Here is an 18,242-nt window from a genome sequence, read left to right as displayed (position 1 = left end):
TCTTCAAAGCTTAAGGACTGCAATTCAGCCCCTCCTTTGATCAGTAATTGCTGGCAACTTTCCCACAATTAATTGATTACTCTTGGGAGAACACAGGATTTTTCTTACATCCCTTTGTGTGTGTGTGTTTTTTCTTTTTTTCAACTCCACCTTTCCCAAGGTGATGAAGAAGCACAAACTTAATCATAGAGCCCACAGCTCTACTTTCCCATTGGACTTCAGACTTATCTTGACTTGGAATGTCATGGTCCAGATAGGGTTACAAACCGAGCCTGCTGGATACTGTAGGGATAAGAAAACAGACTGCTGCTCTTTCCCATGGGATCCACTTGCAATCTGCTGGAATCCCTTATTTTTCCCTTCGGGCCCCGAGGCCCTCCTTGTTAAAGTTGGTCCACTGAGAGCTGTCATCTACTTGGCAGGTGGAGAAGAGAAGACAGCAGATGATCTAAGTGGAGCTTAGTGTGGCTAGAAGGCTTCATGTGTGAATTCGTCATGTTTCCGTTGCTGCTGCCTGGATGAACTCTGTCATGTTGTTGAGCTGTGGTGTTTCCGAATAAGTCCTTCTTTCAGAGTGTTCAGTCTATTTTTTCAACCCATTTACTGCAAACTGCACACCCCGTGGTTTGTGTCAGAGATCAGTGAGCAGATGCAAGCCAGACAAATGTGTTCATCCTGTTACATCCTGTTTTGTTTTTGTGTTTCCTTGGATTGATCCTCCTGCAGCATCATCCTTGTGGTGCTGCCTAGAAGCTTTGTGTGCAGAATATGATCATATAAAGCATTTCAATACTCACTAAACAATATCTTACATGTTATTAAAACACTAAGCAGTTATTTTACAAAAGACGAGTCGGATACAAAAAAAATCTCTATGGAGAGAAGTATGAATTTTTTCTTTTGGGCTATGGTGCTCTAGCGGGCCGGCTCTGTGGTCGGCATGAATCTGGACTCCCTGGTGACAGTGGCAGAGAGGAGAACACTAAGAAAACTTCTGGCTATCGTGGACGATGCCAGTCATCCTCTGCACACTGTCATCAGCGCTCAGAGGAGCCTGAACAGTCACAGGCTGCTCCTCCCCAAGAGTAGGACCAACAGACTCAGAGACTCCTTTGTCCCCCGATCCATCAAACTTTACAACTCTGCTTTTGGCAGGAGGGGGAGAAGGAGGGAGGAGTACAGCCTGCCTGATACAACACACGTGCAATAATTTATATGTGCAATAATACATCTGTACCATTTATGCTGCTGTGCAATGTTTGTTTACATTTACAGCACTATATCACATTACCATCTATGCTGGTGTGCAATGTTTGTAAATAATTCCTCTTATCTTTTATTTTTATCTTTTATTTTTTACTGCACTATATTCTATTTTATTCTATTTAACTCTTGCTCTGACTGTCAGTGTTGTAGTGCTGCTGGTACCCAAATTTCTCCGAGGGACCTTCCCAAAGGGATTAATAAAGTATATTCTATTCTATTCTAAACAAAAAAAATGGAAAGGTCATAGGGTTAAATCAGTGTTTCTGAAAAGGGGGGAATCACATACCACAACACACATCCACCAGTGTGATTTATCCACAGCCAAGGGGCAGCAGCGGAGCCCATATAGATATCTTGGGACTCTGGCTGGCATTGAGGGAGATTCTCCTGTCACATTCAATTGTAACCTGAAATGACCAATCAGCATCCATTAGCCAAATGAGAGTGATTTATGAATAAAATAACTTTTTAAAAAAAGCATTTCCACATAATAATATACATGGTTATAAACAACAAAGCTGGGAAATCTTCATAATCATTTATTCACCTGCTACACCCTTATAGACCTTTATTTGTTCATGTTCCAACATGAACAAATAAAGGTCTATAAGGGTCTATATATCTATAAGGGTCTATATATATATAGACCCTTATAGACCTTTATTTGTTCATGTTGGAAAATTTTGACAAAACAAAATATATATATATATATATATATATATATATATATATGCTACAGTATTAACTAAGCTTTATTATAAATGTAAAGCGTATTTGTCATGCTGTCATGACTTAATTGCATTCCTTCTGATATACACTCAACAAAAATATAAACGCAACACTTTTGTTTTTGCTCCCATGTTTCATGAGATGGACTTGAAGATCTAAACTTCATTCCAGATACACAATATTACCATTCCTCTCAAACATTGTTCACAAATCTGTCTAAATGTGTGATAGTGAGCACTTCTGCTTTGCTGAGATAATCCATCCCACCTCACAGGTGTGCCACATCAAGATGCTGATCTGACATCATGATTAGTGCACAGGTGTACCTCAAACTGCCCACAATAAAAGGCCACCCTGAAATGTGCAGTTTTGTCTCACAGCAAAATGCCACAGATGCCACAAGCATTGAGGGAGCGTGCAATTGGCATGCTGACAGCAGGAATGTCAACCAGATCTGTTGCTCGTGCATTGAATGTTCATTTCTCCACCATAAGCCGTCTCCAAAGGCGTTTCAGAGAATATGGCAGTACATCCAACCGGCCTCACAACCGCAGACCACGAGTAACCACACCAGCCCAGGACCTCCACATCCAGCAGGTTCACCTCCGAGATCGTCTGAGACCAGCCACTCAGACAGCTGCTGAAACAATTGGTTTGCATAACCAAACAATTTCTGCACAAACTGTCAGAAACCGTCTCAGGGAAGCTTAACTGCATGCTCGTCGTCCTCATCGGGGTCTTAACCTGACTCCAGATCGTCGCCGTAACAGACTTGAGTGGGCAAATGCTCACATTCGATGGCGTCTAGCACGTTGGAGAGGTGTTCTCTTCACGGATGAATCTCGGTTTACATTGTTCAGGGCAGATGGCAGACAGCGTGTGTGGCGTCGTGTGGGTGAGCGCTTTGCTGATGTCAATGTTGTGGATCGAGTGGCCCATGGTGGTGGTGGGGTCATGGTATGGGCAGGCATCTGTTATGGACGAAGAACACAGGTGCATTTTATTGATGGCATTTTGAATGCACAGAGATACCGTGATGAGATCCTGAGGCCCATTGTTGTGCCATACATCCATGAACATCACCTCATGTTTCAGCAAGATAATGCACAGCCCCATGTTGCAAGGATCTGTACACAATTCTTGGAAGCTGAAAATGTCCCAGTTCTTGCATGGCCAGCATACTCACCGGACATGTCACCCATTGGGTTTGGGATGTGCTTGACCGGCGTATACGACAGCGTGCACCAGTTCCCACTAATATCCAGCAACTTCGCACAGCCATTGAAGAGGAGTGGACCAACATTCCACAGGCCACAATAGACAATCTGATAAACTCTATGCGAAGAAGATGTGTTGCACTGCATGAGGCAAACGGTGGTCACACCAGATACTGACTGGTTCTGAGTCCCCAGACCGCCAATAAAGCAGAAACAAAATGCACATTTCAGGGTGGCCTTTTATTGTGGGCAGTTTAAGGTACACCTGTGCACTAATCATGATGTCAGATCAGCATCTTGATGTGGCACACCTGTGAGGTGGGATGGATTATCTCAGCAAAGCAGAAGTGCTCACTATCACACATTTAGACAGATTTGTGAACAATGTTTGAGAGGAATGGTAATATTGTGTATCTGGAATGAAGTTTAGATCTTCAAGTCCATCTCATGAAACATGGGAGCAAAAACAAAAGTGTTGCGTTTATATTTTTGTTGAGTGTAATTAAAGTCTTAGAGTTTATGACCGTCTAGCATTCCATCCAAGCACTCTGGTATGCAGCTGATCACATCACAGATTTAGGATTATTAGCACATTTGTTACCCTTGGAAAAAAAAATAATAATAGTGGGACGTCAACGTCTTATCGCATACCTGAAAACAATTCTCTCTCTTCTAATGAACTACAGTTGCTGCTTTGTTATGGTCATGATATGGCTGTTGTCATTACATTAATGACTCTCATCTGTTAGGTAAAAGACTTCTAGGCTGATCACAGGCATTGGAGTTCAGTTTCTGCAGATTTATGGTAATGACTCTGACATGGGAAAGCCAATATGTCAATAGTGAAGTGCCTAAAGAAAAAAAATCAACTTAATAAAGATGTGGCCTAACGCTGCAGTCTGAGAAAGTAACTGCTGCGTCTCTGAGTATCAAAGTGTTCATGTTGTGTTTACTTAAGAAAGTAAGCAGAAGATACTGTGATGATGAAGGTCATGTGAATTGCATGACAGAAGCTTCTGTTAAAAGGGAATTTAACTGAAGTTAAACTATGTTCTATGTTCAGTGGTGCTGTAAACAAGCCCAAAGTGTGCCAGGTGCAGCCTCAGTTTTATGTTCTAAGCTAATAGGAATGACACCCGGTGTTGAACATCTGCTCCAAGGATGTTGTGCGTTCAGTGATGCTCTTCTGCAGACCTTGGTTTGAACCAGTACTTCTGACCTCTGACATCAACAGAGAACTGCTGCTCACTGGTATTTGCTCTTTTTCAGACCATTCTCTATAAACACTAAAGATGGTTGCGTGTGGAATTCCACAGTTTCTGAAACACTCCGATCAACCATGCCGTGTAAAAGTCACCTCAACCTCCCCATTCACTTTGCTCACTTTGAACTTCAGCAGTTTACCTTCAGCATGTCTGCACTTATTGAGATCCAGACATCTGATTGGCCGTTTTTATTAACAGGTTTACCCACATGTACCTGCCAATTTTAGTGTAAACAGCCTCTTTTCATATCATAATGCAGCTCTGGATCCAGACATAAATTTTTTGTTTTGTCAGATAAAGATTTTATAATTTCTTATTAAAGCATAATCTGCTGTCTATATTTGTATCTTTGAAGACGCAAACAAATGCAAATTTTGTACTATTACTGAAAATGTTATATTGTTATTTGATTTTTTAAAAAAAACAATGCTGGTTCTTCACCTTATTAGCATCTTGTGTAAATGCAGTTGGAGGAGAAAGCATCTTGTTTTGCTCTGCGATGCCTGGGTGCTCCATCTGCTGCAGGGAGCCACATACTTCCTTTTTTTTTTAGACCTATAGGTGTAAAACCACAGACGGCTTGCACGTGCGCTCCAACATTCCCTGTGCCACGTCTTTCTTAACAGATTGCCTGTGTTGTGGAGCATGTGGGCTGGGTCCATGGAGAGATGTCTCTCTGTGGTGATGGAGTGTTTGGAATGCCTGGTAGAAAACAAATGGCACTTCTTTGAGTGCACAGACATGGGTGAACAAATCCCACTTATGGTAACAATGAGTCTGATTCACAGGCACACATTTTCATGTTCTATATTTGCATGCTTGTACTTCCGCCTAAGCTCTAACTCTGATATTAATTTGATTTGTTATTCTTTGTGATGCCTTAAAGGTGGGTTTATGTAGCTTGTATATTTAGATTTTCCATTATGACTGCAGGCTTGTGGAAACTGTGTTCCATATTTACCTTAATTTTTTGGAAGGTTAAAATAATTACTTACTAAGGTGCTGATTACAGTGATCCTCTTAATAATCAGTAACTGACTGATGATGAGCTGATGAGTCGGCTGGTAGCTGGTGAGTGCAAAGGTGTGTTATAATTCCTGTTACAATACCATTCTCAAAATATATCCTTTCAGTTCCTTTTGTATTTAGAGCAGCCTCTGCAACCATTTTTTTAAATTATACATTTTTTTTACAATACTGCTGCACACGTATACAGTAAGTTAATCATGGTGTTCTAATTGTTTTTAAGGTGTGCAAGGATGCTTTGTTTGAATAATCATTTTGAATTGAACTAATAAATAAATAAATAAATAATTTTTTAGCCTTGATCAAATCTACTAACACAAGACACATTCAAGGTGAAGTTTATTGATTTTTAAAAATTAAAAAAGTGTTACAGTTTGAGGATGAATAGGGTTTTCTCTCTTTTTTTCTTTCTTTTTTCTCAGAACTCTGATTTTAACCCTAGAATTCTGAAATTCCAAGAAAAAAGGCCCTAATCCTTCTCAGAAACCTTTAATGTGTATAGGTAATTACACTGCCCTATCAATATCACACAGCTCTACTTAAGATCTCAATATTAACCCTATCCTGACCTACTGTGTAACCAAAATTGCAACAACAATCTAAAAGGGTCCACATTCAGATGAGATGACTGTAAGTGACGCCCACATGTGCACCTACAGACACACACACACAGACTGGATGTCAGCCAGAGAGCAGTGTCTCCCCTTTGTTTTTATGTCAAAAGGCATCACGTTAAACTGGCAGATGCTTTTCACTTGACATATCCATCAACACTCAAACAGAACAGTGACCTCACAGTTCTCTGCTGCCTGCCTGTCTGTCTGTCTGTCTGGTTTGGACTTCCAGCCGGCTGGAAGACTAATAAAAAACTAAAAAGAATCAACTAAAGAAAGAAAGTGTAGAGAGAGCAGAAAAGCTGCACAGCACAGCACTTACTGTGTGTCCAAATAATTTTACCATCTGAATGCTACATTGTTTAGTTTTTCTTAAGTATTGATGCAAAGGATAATTAAAGTAAGTAATATTAAAGTATAATGGTAAAAAAATGTAAAAATGTGATGCACAATCATGAATCATATGATGATATTTCAGCACCATACCAGGTTGTGCTGCTTACAGACTGACCACAAAACACTGGTGCCCATCCATGCTTAGCATGCTTAGGAATAACCCATCCCCCACTTTCATTGCACTCCAAGACAAAGACCTCTCCTGTGAGAACAACAATCACCCTGTGCTGCTGCCAAAATGTACATCATTTTCATCAGTATACAGACACACTATTTTCATACTCTTCCTGTCATGATGCTATGAGATGCAACTAGTACAGCATTAGGCATAAAGCAGGAGTGGCTGCTTTACACATTTTTGTCCCATTCGTGTGCTCACCAGGTTGTGACTGTTTGGGCTGTGTTGTGCTACTGAGAAGTTAAATGAGGTCTCTTGTATGGATTGCAAGTCCCCTCTTAAGGGAACTCACTAAAACATCTGCTGTGTAGAACATGGAAGCATAAAAGACTGTCTAACTGCATCATGTTTGTCCTCTTGTACTCTTCACACCAGTGGCTGTGATGTCACGCACATTCGTGTTAAGCCTGCAGACTTGCACAGCATAGAAACAGGACAGAAACAACACCTTCTGCCTGTGTCAAGCAGCTGCTGTGTTAATGCACATCAGCTGTTGTGGGAGCTCTGTCTGTATTTGCCCTTTTAGTGGTCAACAGAAGTTAGTAAATACAAAAGATATGGAATAAAACCACGTGATCTTGAACGCAATTATAAAAATAAATAATAGCTGGTTATTTTTGGGTGCTGCACCATTACTATGCTTATTATAGTTACTTACCTATCATCATAATTCTGTGCTTCAATTACAGATATTTGTGTATTTAAATTGTAATTAAATCAATCTAGAAGCAAAAAAAAAAAACTAACTACACAAAACCTACCACACATAGCCTTATTCTGTCAGCTGTTTGACTGTGTCCAACTGTGTCCCTATGCATGAAGGACGTCATTTTCAGTTTTCTTCTAAATCAAAGAGTGACCCTCACAGTGTTTGGCTCATGTTTGTACTTGTACTTTCCCTGATAAAAACTTTACACCCCAAGAGTTGTTCATGCATATATGTAGATGTTAAAATGTATCTCTACATTGAGCAGAGTGGAGTCACCAATATACATGGGTGCAGAGAAACAGGGCTTTCCCAGCATCTGTAACATCAGGCACTATAGAGGAATACAAGATTCATCCAGCAAATCATCAAACAGGTTGGTAGGTCTCTATCAATCATTGAACCTGTTATTCTGCTACTACTACTTTGTTTCTTATTGGACTGCTGGCAGACTAGGCTCGTACAATATTACACAAGGATACAGGGTGCAGCATGCTAATAACAGTATTCTCTATGTTGTCCTAGATCAGCCACCTACTCCCCACTCTCTGCTCTTTATATAATGCCCTATATAGTGTGGTCACTATTTTGTAGAACTGTCTGCATGTGAATCATTAAACCCTGTATAGTGCACTCACTGTATTCCACAATGCATCATGACAAGTAGTGTACATTGTCACTACATAGGCATTTTGCAGCACTGTGCTTAAATGTATTTAGCTTGTGGCGATGCAGCGCAATTCAATTAGCACTGCAGAGAAAATGACGCAGTTAGTGTCTGAATGTATGTTACACCCGTACTTCTGTCTCCATCTGACCTAGAGAACTTGAATGTTAGAGATTCTAGCTTTCTATGGAATCAACATTTCATATTAATTATTAACCAGTGGGCGGCTGTGGCACAGGTAGTAGAGCAGGTCAGTAAATGTGATTCAGAGAAGCACTGTAAAGCTCTTTGAGTACCACTCAGGTAGTACAGTGTTATATAAATGGAAGCTATTACCATAAAAATAGTTTTAGATAGTGTTTAGATTTATTACGTTAGTGAAGTTATGTGGGATTATATGTGATTAAATGTGAATAAATGTTAAGTAAATTAAGCACAATCACAGGTTTTGCACCAGCCAATCCGTGATCAACGCCAATGAGGTGCATCAAAGCATGCAGCGTTAATGCCCCTTTTAAAATGATCGATTATTCTGCCATGTTAGCAAAGTGTGGCTCATGTTCAGTAAACAGAAGATAATAGCTGCATCACTGACCTTGATCACCCTCACTGCTGCACGTGCCCTTGGCCTGGCCCATTTCTGTGAATGTAAATGACAGACTATGAAAGACAGGTTGAAGCATCTATGCTCCACTTTGCCAGCATCACACAGCCAAATTAAAAGGACATACATTTTAATAGGCACCGGCCTCATCTGTGGCAGTTACTACTACCTGATTAATGGTTCAGCTCTCTCATTTCAATAGCCCATGAATAATTCTGCTCTAGTGCCAAAGTCATGATTAAGTGTATTCATTGAGAAGAAAAAAAGATTCGTGAAGGCTGCATGAAGAGAAGATTCACCTAAAGTATCAGAGCACAGAACTGGCAGTTTCAGTGTAATATAGCATATGCTTTACTTTGTAGACACGGGTAGTGTACTTTGCACACATGTGCCATTGTCCTGTTGTAGTTCTTGAAAAAAGTGAGGTCACATCTCATGTCAATGTCCTTGCATTAATCCATTGCGTTTTACAGAAATATAGTTCTTATTGATACAGTATTCTTTTGTACAGTCACAGAGGTATGGATTTTAGCCTCTTTCCAAACAAAATGGTTGAGATGTTTCAGATGAGGGCAGAGGACAGAGTGTCACCTCAGGCCTATATTATCCTATGGGTGCCAGTCAATAGTGGATGTGCATTGAAACTTGGGCCTTGGCCTATGTTTAAGTATATAAACACATATAGGAGAGCCACTGATTGTAAATAAATATTGTGACATCACCCATAGGTTTCTGAGGAGCCCTTAGTGCACCCTATCTACAAGAGCCTGTCAGACCTGTGGAAGAAGCATCCATGATTTTGACAGAGGCCCTGACAGCTGCCATGTTGGCAGCATCACAGTGTGCCTAAAGTCACACTACAGGCAAATAGGTGGAGCACAAGTGGAGCTAAGGTGGGCAGTGAGTCACAGAAGCAAGAAGCTCACATAAGTTGGCACTGGCATGTCACAGCACACATAATTGTGCAAATTACCCAGAATAGAATAGAATAAAATAGAAGTACTTTATTCATCCCATTATGCTGGCCATAGAAGCTGAGAAGTGCAACGGCAAATGGCTTCTGTCTGCTAGAGGAAACTGCAAGAATTCAAGTCTACATGTGTTCGTCATCTTGTTCATCTCTGATAAATATCATCTATGTTGGCCATTAGAACAAAAGGCCCCTGTGCATATTGGAGTGGTCCACTTCAACATTGTATAATGTATAAAGTAACTTTTTCATGTGAAAAAGATCCCATTTTGTATTTGGATTTTTATTTTTGAAATCGTTCCCACAATATTGTTAGTCATAAACCCCAAAATAATGTGGACAGCCACTTCTGTATTCAGACTTAGGATATATTCTTGGCAACAGTAATCTTAATTACTGTTTGTAGATGTAGCCAAGATTTAATGGCCTAAGTGTCACACTCTTCCAACAGCTTTCAGACAGAATGACAGACTTGCAGACTGCCTATGGAACAACATGATGCCTCTTGATGAAAGAGTTGATATCAGCCACTGAAAGGATGTGTGGGCTGGAGCAGAGCACATTTTACTGCCATGACATGAAGCTCTGAGAGGTCCAGCACTTACCTGTGACTGCCATCTGCCAACATTAACATATTGCTGCTGTAACTTTAAATCGGAAGACGTAGGTGTGTATCTACCCACTCCTGCTGACTTGAAGGGATGAATAAACTCCCGTTTTCAACATCAGGAGAAGCAATCAGTATATTTTTGCTGCTTAAGATATTATTTCTTCCTCCTCCTCTACCACCCTTGTTTTGATTATTCTCTTTTTTTTACTGTGTGACAACTGCTGTAGCATCAAATCAAGTTAGATGATAGAATATGTGTTGCTATTAAAATGCTAATTTTACTTCCTCTGCTGGAGAAAAGTTTTCTATCTGTCTCTGGTGAGGTGGCAGAGAAACAGGCAGCTTATCTCTTGCTGGGCTCCGTTTTATGTTCAGGTAGCAGAAGCTAATACTGTATGCAGATGATGACTGCAGTGGGTAAAAAAACACAGGAGACAAAGCTGCTTCAAGATAAGCACATCCTTCAATTAACTGTCAGAATCAATTCTCTATTGGTAAAAATAGGATATGGAACAGCCTTTCTTTCTCTCCCTTAGTCACACAAGTACACACAGACACACATCTTTAACTTTAAATCCTATTGTTCCAGTGTCCTCTCTATGATGGATCAAAGTTAGTTTTCACACACAGGCACACATTTGAGTGATTTATAAGATAAAATTAATTACATTTATCAACACAATAGGAAAAGAAAATATGTAAAATATAAGACCTACATATAAGAACTACTTTGCAAGCTGTACCCTTATAGAATACTACCTTGAACCACTAGATGGGCCAGTGAGTCAATGTGGGGCCCGGTCTGCCATAGAAAGAGTTCAACAATAACCTGTATGATGATCTGTGGAATAGGCAGTGGTGTGCAATGAAGTGAAAGGCCAACAAGAACCAGTGTCTGTGCTTAGCTAAAAATAAACACTAGCTGGCGAAACTTGCATCAGTGTCTGGTATGTTTACATCAGCTCAGTGCTTCCTTCTACTCACTCATCAACACTGGAGCACTGACTTTGCTTCAGCTATACCTGACGGTATCAAAGAGTGGGGCTGCACTGAGTAATAGTTGAATGCCATGTCAAATCCCAAGCTGCGTGCTTGTGTGACTGTCTGTCCACTTCAGCTCCACTTGCGTGTCCTTTTTTTCCCTGTATTTGGATTAACCAGGAGTTAGAAAGGGTCAAGTGCTCCAAAGGTGATCACAACTGAACTCATTAGAAACCTATGGGTGATGTCATAGAAGTTTTTTATACCACATTTTTTATACCTTTTTGACATTTTGAGCCAGTCTAGGTTTAGCAGATTATAACAGCTGAACATAGCTTCAGTATATTAGAGATATTTACCAAACAGTCCCCCATGTCAGAAAAAAAGATACTACACCTTACTCAGAAATCGCATCAGCATTGTCAATATAGAGTATAATATATAATACAGAGTCAATATAAAGCATTGCTTATCCAATGTCTATATCCACAGAGATCTGAGTGCACAGTAAACTCCTGTTGGTGCCTGTCAGCAGTGTTTTTGCTGTGTTGTAGATAGTACCATATGTTTTCTTCCCTGGACAACAGCATTGGGATGCAGCGGTAGTTCTTTATTCTATATTGCAGCATTACACCAAGGAATCAACTCTCTGAACAGCTGGAAGGCATCTGCTACTAAAGTGTGTGTGGCATATCAGTTTGTGATTCACTTATCTTCAATTTTCTGTGGTTTCGTTTTTGTCGTCCCTCTTATTTGTGGTGCTTTATTAACTCATCTGGAGTTAAGCAGTGTTTTTTATCCATCCTACTATTGAACTGTTGTTTAAAACTCTAGGATGTCTTGTATGTTATTTTCAGCATTACAGTCACCCATACAACATGTGTTCATATCGCTATCAGGAGATGCTTAGTGATAACAAGTATAAGGACTGAGGGGATGGAATGATGGACCAACTTCAATCTGTTTAGGTTAACACCCCTTTTCCAACCTTGCATCCAGCCCCTCCATGGGGGAATGTCACAAGGGAGGAGGGCATCTTTGACTGATCTGAGGCAGGGCTCTAGACTAACTTTTTGCACTGGTTGCACCGGTGCGCCTAACCTTTTTTTCTTGGGTGCACCGGCACAAAAGTTAGGTGCACCGCATCACACATCACACAGCAGTTTGTTTTTTAATCACTGTCCATATATTTTATGGATCAGGCCTTAACTTGACACCTATCCTAATACAGAAGTTCTTTTCATCTTCTCTCATCATCTGCAGCTACATCTACTGTTTACCTGACGGCCTCGCAGGGCTGTAGCCAAAGTTTTAGAAATACTGAGGTCCAAAAATTGATCTCTAGGAAATATGAACGGGCTTAATAATCACATATGATCTTAAACTGACTTTGGACCTTGTTTAATGAACACAGGTAAATACAAATAAATAAATACATATACCGATAGTACTCATTCAAATTATGGACAAACCAGCCAACAGGTCTGCCTGTCAGAAATCCATGATGAAGATTCAAAGTTACAGCACTCTTCATTTCCCTGTCTGCTTTCTCTCTGTATTTTCTGGCTGTCGCTCCTCACTTATCTATCTGGCAATGGGAATTAAAAATTATTTAAATTATATACACCTTTATTTATTTAATAGTTGTGATTGAGATATATATTTTGTTTTCTTCAACACGTTTTTAATGCAGCTACAGTATCTCTTCTCTCATCTTCCTCACCTTTCTTCCTCAGTTTCTCCTGTGTCTCCTCTCTTTCTAAAGCTGAGCTGCAGCTGACAGACTTTTCATTCTGTCTGTTACAGTTTAGCTGTATGCAGACATCATCCTGCAGACAATGGTCCACTATAGCAGGATAATAACAATACTGTTTAAATGGGCGTTCATCATGTTCTATAACTCCTTAAACCAGCTGACTGCTCGGCCTTCATGGATGGAACCACACAGGTTGTTCAGTCTGTTATGATGCTGCGAGCACGTCACGCCCCCTCCCTGAACAGGACCGGCTCGTTATCGTCACTCATTCAGGTCAACAGCAAATTAGCAAAACCCGCATAGTAGCAACAAATCCTGCTCCTCCGCTGTATGTTCACTTAAACTGTGGTTTCTGCTGTTCAGCAGCGAAACGTCTTTAAACCCTGTCTGTCTGTGTGTGCGTGCTGCAGTCAGAGGGCCGTATGAGTTCTGCACACACGTTTTAAAAAGTCCAGGCCGAAACGACTTTGTTCTCGTCACCTCGGGAACACGAACAGATTTCTCCGTTCTCGTGGAGTATGGAACAAGCTTTATCACACAGCATCAGCTCTGCGCAGCATATGTCCGCGTTCTTCTTATGAATTTTCGGTCTCAGCTGACCGCAGCAGACACGTTTTCAAAGATACACACACAGAGGTCCCGCCCTTCACCGTCTCTGATTGGCTTAGACCACGATATGGGCCTGATGTGTGTCTGTTGCTGGACCACAGGGAGACTTTTGAGAGTCGCAGAGAATGTATCTCCCTCTAACAGCTGGTCGTACCGGTGCGACCTCTGATATTTTTTGGTTGCACCTTTGAGAAATTAGGTCGCATGTGCGCCCAAAATGGTCGCACTCTAGAGCCCTGTGAGGTTGTCAATAAATCCTTTGTAGTATCATACCTACTGAGTTGTGTCCTTCATGGACCAGGATGGTTGCACAGATGGGTATGAAATTTGACAGTCTAGTCGCTGACATGTAGAGGACGTCCAGTTTATCACAATGGACTACGCTCAACTATAATATACTGGACCACAGAGAAAAGAAGTACACATTTGTCAGCTAATTTTTAAGCCCTGTAATTAGTGTACAGAAAACAGTCCCTAAACTGGAGCACTAGCTTTGATTGTCATCAATTGCTGTTACAGTTTTTGATCTTTTGGTTCATTCTTACTTGTGTTGCTGTTTTACTCTCTACCTGATTAGGTTTAAAAAAATAGTTTTAGATATACTCATTGGTAACTCTTGGTTACCTGTGTTACATCTACTGCCTCTTCTGTGTTATGGTTTGTCCTGATGGATCTGCTGACATGGTCACATGGCAACTATTCCTGTTGCTTTGTGTTGATGCCAAAATGCTACCTTTAGCCTCACATGTGCAATCCTTTCAGGATTGATCTGTGTACTGGACACACAGAGATTGACAGGTCAATATTTGTGCTTGTAGGCGATTCAGTGCAAGTGTTGTTGTTGTGACATGCATAAATTGCTCAGACCTGCAAAATCAATTAGCCACATAGTAAAGGCAGCCACACTGTGCATGTTTAGAAGTGCACTACAAAAGATCCTCAACTGAGTCATCCTAGCTGTTAACGACAGTGGCTTTTATGATAGATTTCTTCCTATTCAAATTGGGTAAACAAATGCCTGCCAGAGAGCTGAGGCAGTGTGAGCATTTTTCATCTCCATCCATTAATGCTGTTTATATCGCCTTGTTCCAATCCCCAGAAGACATCAGGGAAGCATCTCAAAATGTCTAGCAATCAACATACACTCTCTGCATAACTCAATTAGGCCTTCGGTATGACTTTGAATGTACTTGTTTTTTTTTTTTCTTTGTCTCCCACTTCAATCTTCTCTCCTTGCTCTCATTTCTTCTTAATATCAAAGACTTGCTGAATGACAGTCTTCTCCAGCTCTATTCTCAGAATTGACTGGGACAAATAAAAATGTGTCATGCAGCTGCTCATCTCTGTCATCTTAGGGTCGATTCAGGAGCATTGGAAATGTAGAGTAAATGTGTCCTATTCTAGCTGCTTAATTCTTCTTGAAAGCTTGGCTCCTGGTAATGCTCAGTTTTTACAGAGGACAGTGCAGACAGCTGTGTTTCCTGTTGCCATCTGGAATCTTTATAATTACCGTATTAATATCTTTATAAATATTAAGATATTAAGTGTATTTCACATGAGTTCACATGAATGTTGTCACGGTTGCAACCTCTGGATTCTCATGAAATTGGTGAAATCACAAACCAGCCCACTGCCAGATTTCAATGTATTTGCCACCGCCAATCACCAGTAGTTAAGACCAGTCGGCATCCTTTGAGGAAGAACTGTTTTTCACTTTTGGTTTGATTGATAACAGCCACTGAGGACAATGGAAAGAAGCACCCGTCTTATAAGTGCATATTTTCATCACAAAATAAAATCACCAACAACAACTACTTTCTAGCTATTAAAAATATCCTAAACAGCTTGCTGTGTTTTCTCATCTAACTATAACTGTTACTGACAGGTGCTTCATCCAATCTTCTGCTGGGTATTGTTTTTTGAAAGCTTCCGTTTGGTTCTGTCTTTTAACACAATTTCTGCTGAGACTTTTCCTCAAGCGTAGCGCTTCTGAATAACAGTCTGTCTGGCTGAATTCATGAAATTAACAGTTTACCTGACTTCAAGATTGCCCAAGAGTCATGGGATCATGTGGTAATTTGCATATTTTATTTTGCCCTTAGATGTCCTGTTGTATAAGATCATCTAAGTCCTGGAATATGTAATGTGGGACTTGTTTTTCCAGCACATCCCAAAGACGCTGGATTGAATTTAGCTCTGGGATATTTGGTGGTCAAGTAAACACCTTGATGTGGTTGTTATGTAATTCACAAACCATTCCTTAACCATTGTTGCTTTATTGCAGGGAGCAATCTCTTCTTACAGCTGTCACTGCCTGACCCAGCATCTACACTTTAGAATGTGGTCATTTTCAAAGTTGCCTAAATACTTCTGCTGCCAATTGTTTTCTGCTTCCATGTTCACTTGCTGCCTAATATATCCCACCTACTGATAGTTGCCATGGTAACCAGACAATTGGTGTTATTCACTACACCTGTTACATGTTATGCTAATCACTACAGTTTGTGCTGTAGAAATCCATTGTTACTAAAACATCAGGATTTCATTTCAAAGTTATCGTTTTGATAATATGAAATGCAAAATGATATAATGAGTTGATTTGGTGTGGACTGAAGGGACAGATCAGCCCAGAACTATACATGTTACGTGGCCTGACCTTGTTATTTAGGAGTCCACAGATCTTGCGATGAATTTTAGTTTCCAGGTGTAGGTCGGTACGAAACATTAATCTGCCACTGCTACAAAAAAACATAAACATTTGTTTATATGAAATGTCCCTTAAGGATTTAGTAGCTAGTATTAATCATAAAGCTTTGTTTATATCAGTGTTTGCAGCTAACATCAGAATGTGGACATAATGTGATAGAGAGCTTGAAAAAGTCAGAGCTAAAGCACTGCTTCATTAGAACTGACTTCCATTCAGACTGAAGAGTTCATTTCATGCTTCCATCCTCTCTGACCTCACAGACTCCTTCAGGAGTGCGTTCACATTAAACACTTTTGATCATTTGTCTTTGTAATACAGAGGCATCTTATTTACACAGTGTCTGTTTTCAATTTCACGCTGCGTACTGACCATGCAGCCTTGAATTATGACTGGTCTTCTTCTCATTAACCCTCGTAAGTGAGTTTGCAGCCACGCTGAGACTAATGCTATTGCTCTGATAATGTGTTTGGTTTCACAGTAATCACTCCAACCTTCCCTAAATCACGGGGCTTGATGATCATGAGCATTTTACACTTGGAACATCTGTTGCAGCGGCCTGGTCTTGAAGCAGCATGCTTTTAATGATTATTTATCCGTTGATCAAGGCCTGTTTGTGTTTGATCTATCAAAGTGGAAGCATGTCTAAGACGAGAGTGTAAAAGGGATAGATAGCTGATTCTGACTGATTCTGCCTGATTAAGGGACCACTGTGAATAAGGCAGACCTATTCCTTCCATTAGATGATATATTGCTAAGGATTGCCTTGATCAAACAGAAGGAGGCGATTGATTAGTCATATTTCCGAAGTCTGTGTTTGGTGCTGTAAATTCAGGTTTTTTTTGTTTTTAAGCAAATTTGAAGATGATAGCATATTCTGTTGTGAAAGCGGCTTGAAGCTAAGGTCTGATGTAACACCATGTAAAATTAATCACTAAAAGAATCTGTAGCATCACTAGAGAGACACACCAGCAGAAATACTAGGAGCTCTTGATCCCCTCAGCAGAACATTGACAATTCAAGCGCTCTCTAGCAGCAGTAAGAGGGAAAGAGTGAAAAATGACTGGGTGTAAAGGAGCTAAAGAGGCTCATCGTCACGTGTCAGTCCACATTGTTCCAGGGCTTTGTCATGTCCCTGTGTGAATCTAAACGTCCCATGAATATTGTGATTGAATAAATGAATTATATCTTACTGATAATGTTGTGCATCCCATTATAATCCATTGCTGGTTTCATTGCTCAGGGGAGTATGATTGGTGAAAAAAATTGTTTACTAAAGGTACTAATATTTGCTAGTTGAAAAATAATGTCCAGCTATTTTTTTAGTTCTGTCTATATGTGTAATACCTAAAACAAGCTGCTGTTAAAAACACCTGATGTTTGTGCATGGATGGAGTTTTGGAAATTTGTAATCTGTTTTTAATAGTTGTAATATTTTTTTAAACATTTTTTTGTTGTTGATCTGCAGCCAAAGCACATACTAGTTCATACTTGCTGTGATCATGTAAGACATGTATCCTGAATGATGAATGCAACCCTTAAATCAAAACAAACTGTCACTGACACAGGAGTAATGTTATTCTTTGCTTCTGATCCTGCTTATAACACCAACCAAGATTTGTATCAACAGTAGACTAACACTTCCATTCAAAAAGCAGACCAAACCTGCCGTAATGGAAGTCTGCATATAGGTTTCTCCATGTCATGCTAAGAGAGAACTGAAAAAAAGGGAGATTTAGAGATGAACCTCCATTCCAACATAATCTGGCACTCAATGATCACCTTGTATTTGCTCTGTATCCAGGCCTTCACTACAATGATTTTGTGTGTGTGTGTGTTGGTTGAAAATAAGTTGAATCTTTCTGCCCTTTTGAAACATATTTACACATACGTCTTATTTCTCCTTATTTTTCCTTGTTTCAAAATAGTAGAAGTAAAAGTAAA

At 40.1% G+C, this 18,242-nt stretch overlaps 1 protein-coding gene across 3 annotated transcripts in view; it reads left to right on the top strand.

Annotated features, from left to right (window-relative positions):
* fhit (fragile histidine triad diadenosine triphosphatase) overlaps positions 1-18,242 on the top strand; it is a 375,109-nt gene that overhangs the window by 243,241 nt on the left and 113,626 nt on the right. The gene's annotated exons all lie outside the window — the stretch shown is intronic.

This window comes from Parambassis ranga, chromosome 5, assembly GCF_900634625.1.
Source record: "Parambassis ranga chromosome 5, fParRan2.1, whole genome shotgun sequence".
NCBI classification, from domain to species: Eukaryota; Metazoa; Chordata; class Actinopteri; family Ambassidae; genus Parambassis; species Parambassis ranga.
The sequence above is the reverse complement of the archived record's forward strand: the minus strand, read 5'-3'. Positions and strand labels throughout refer to the sequence as shown.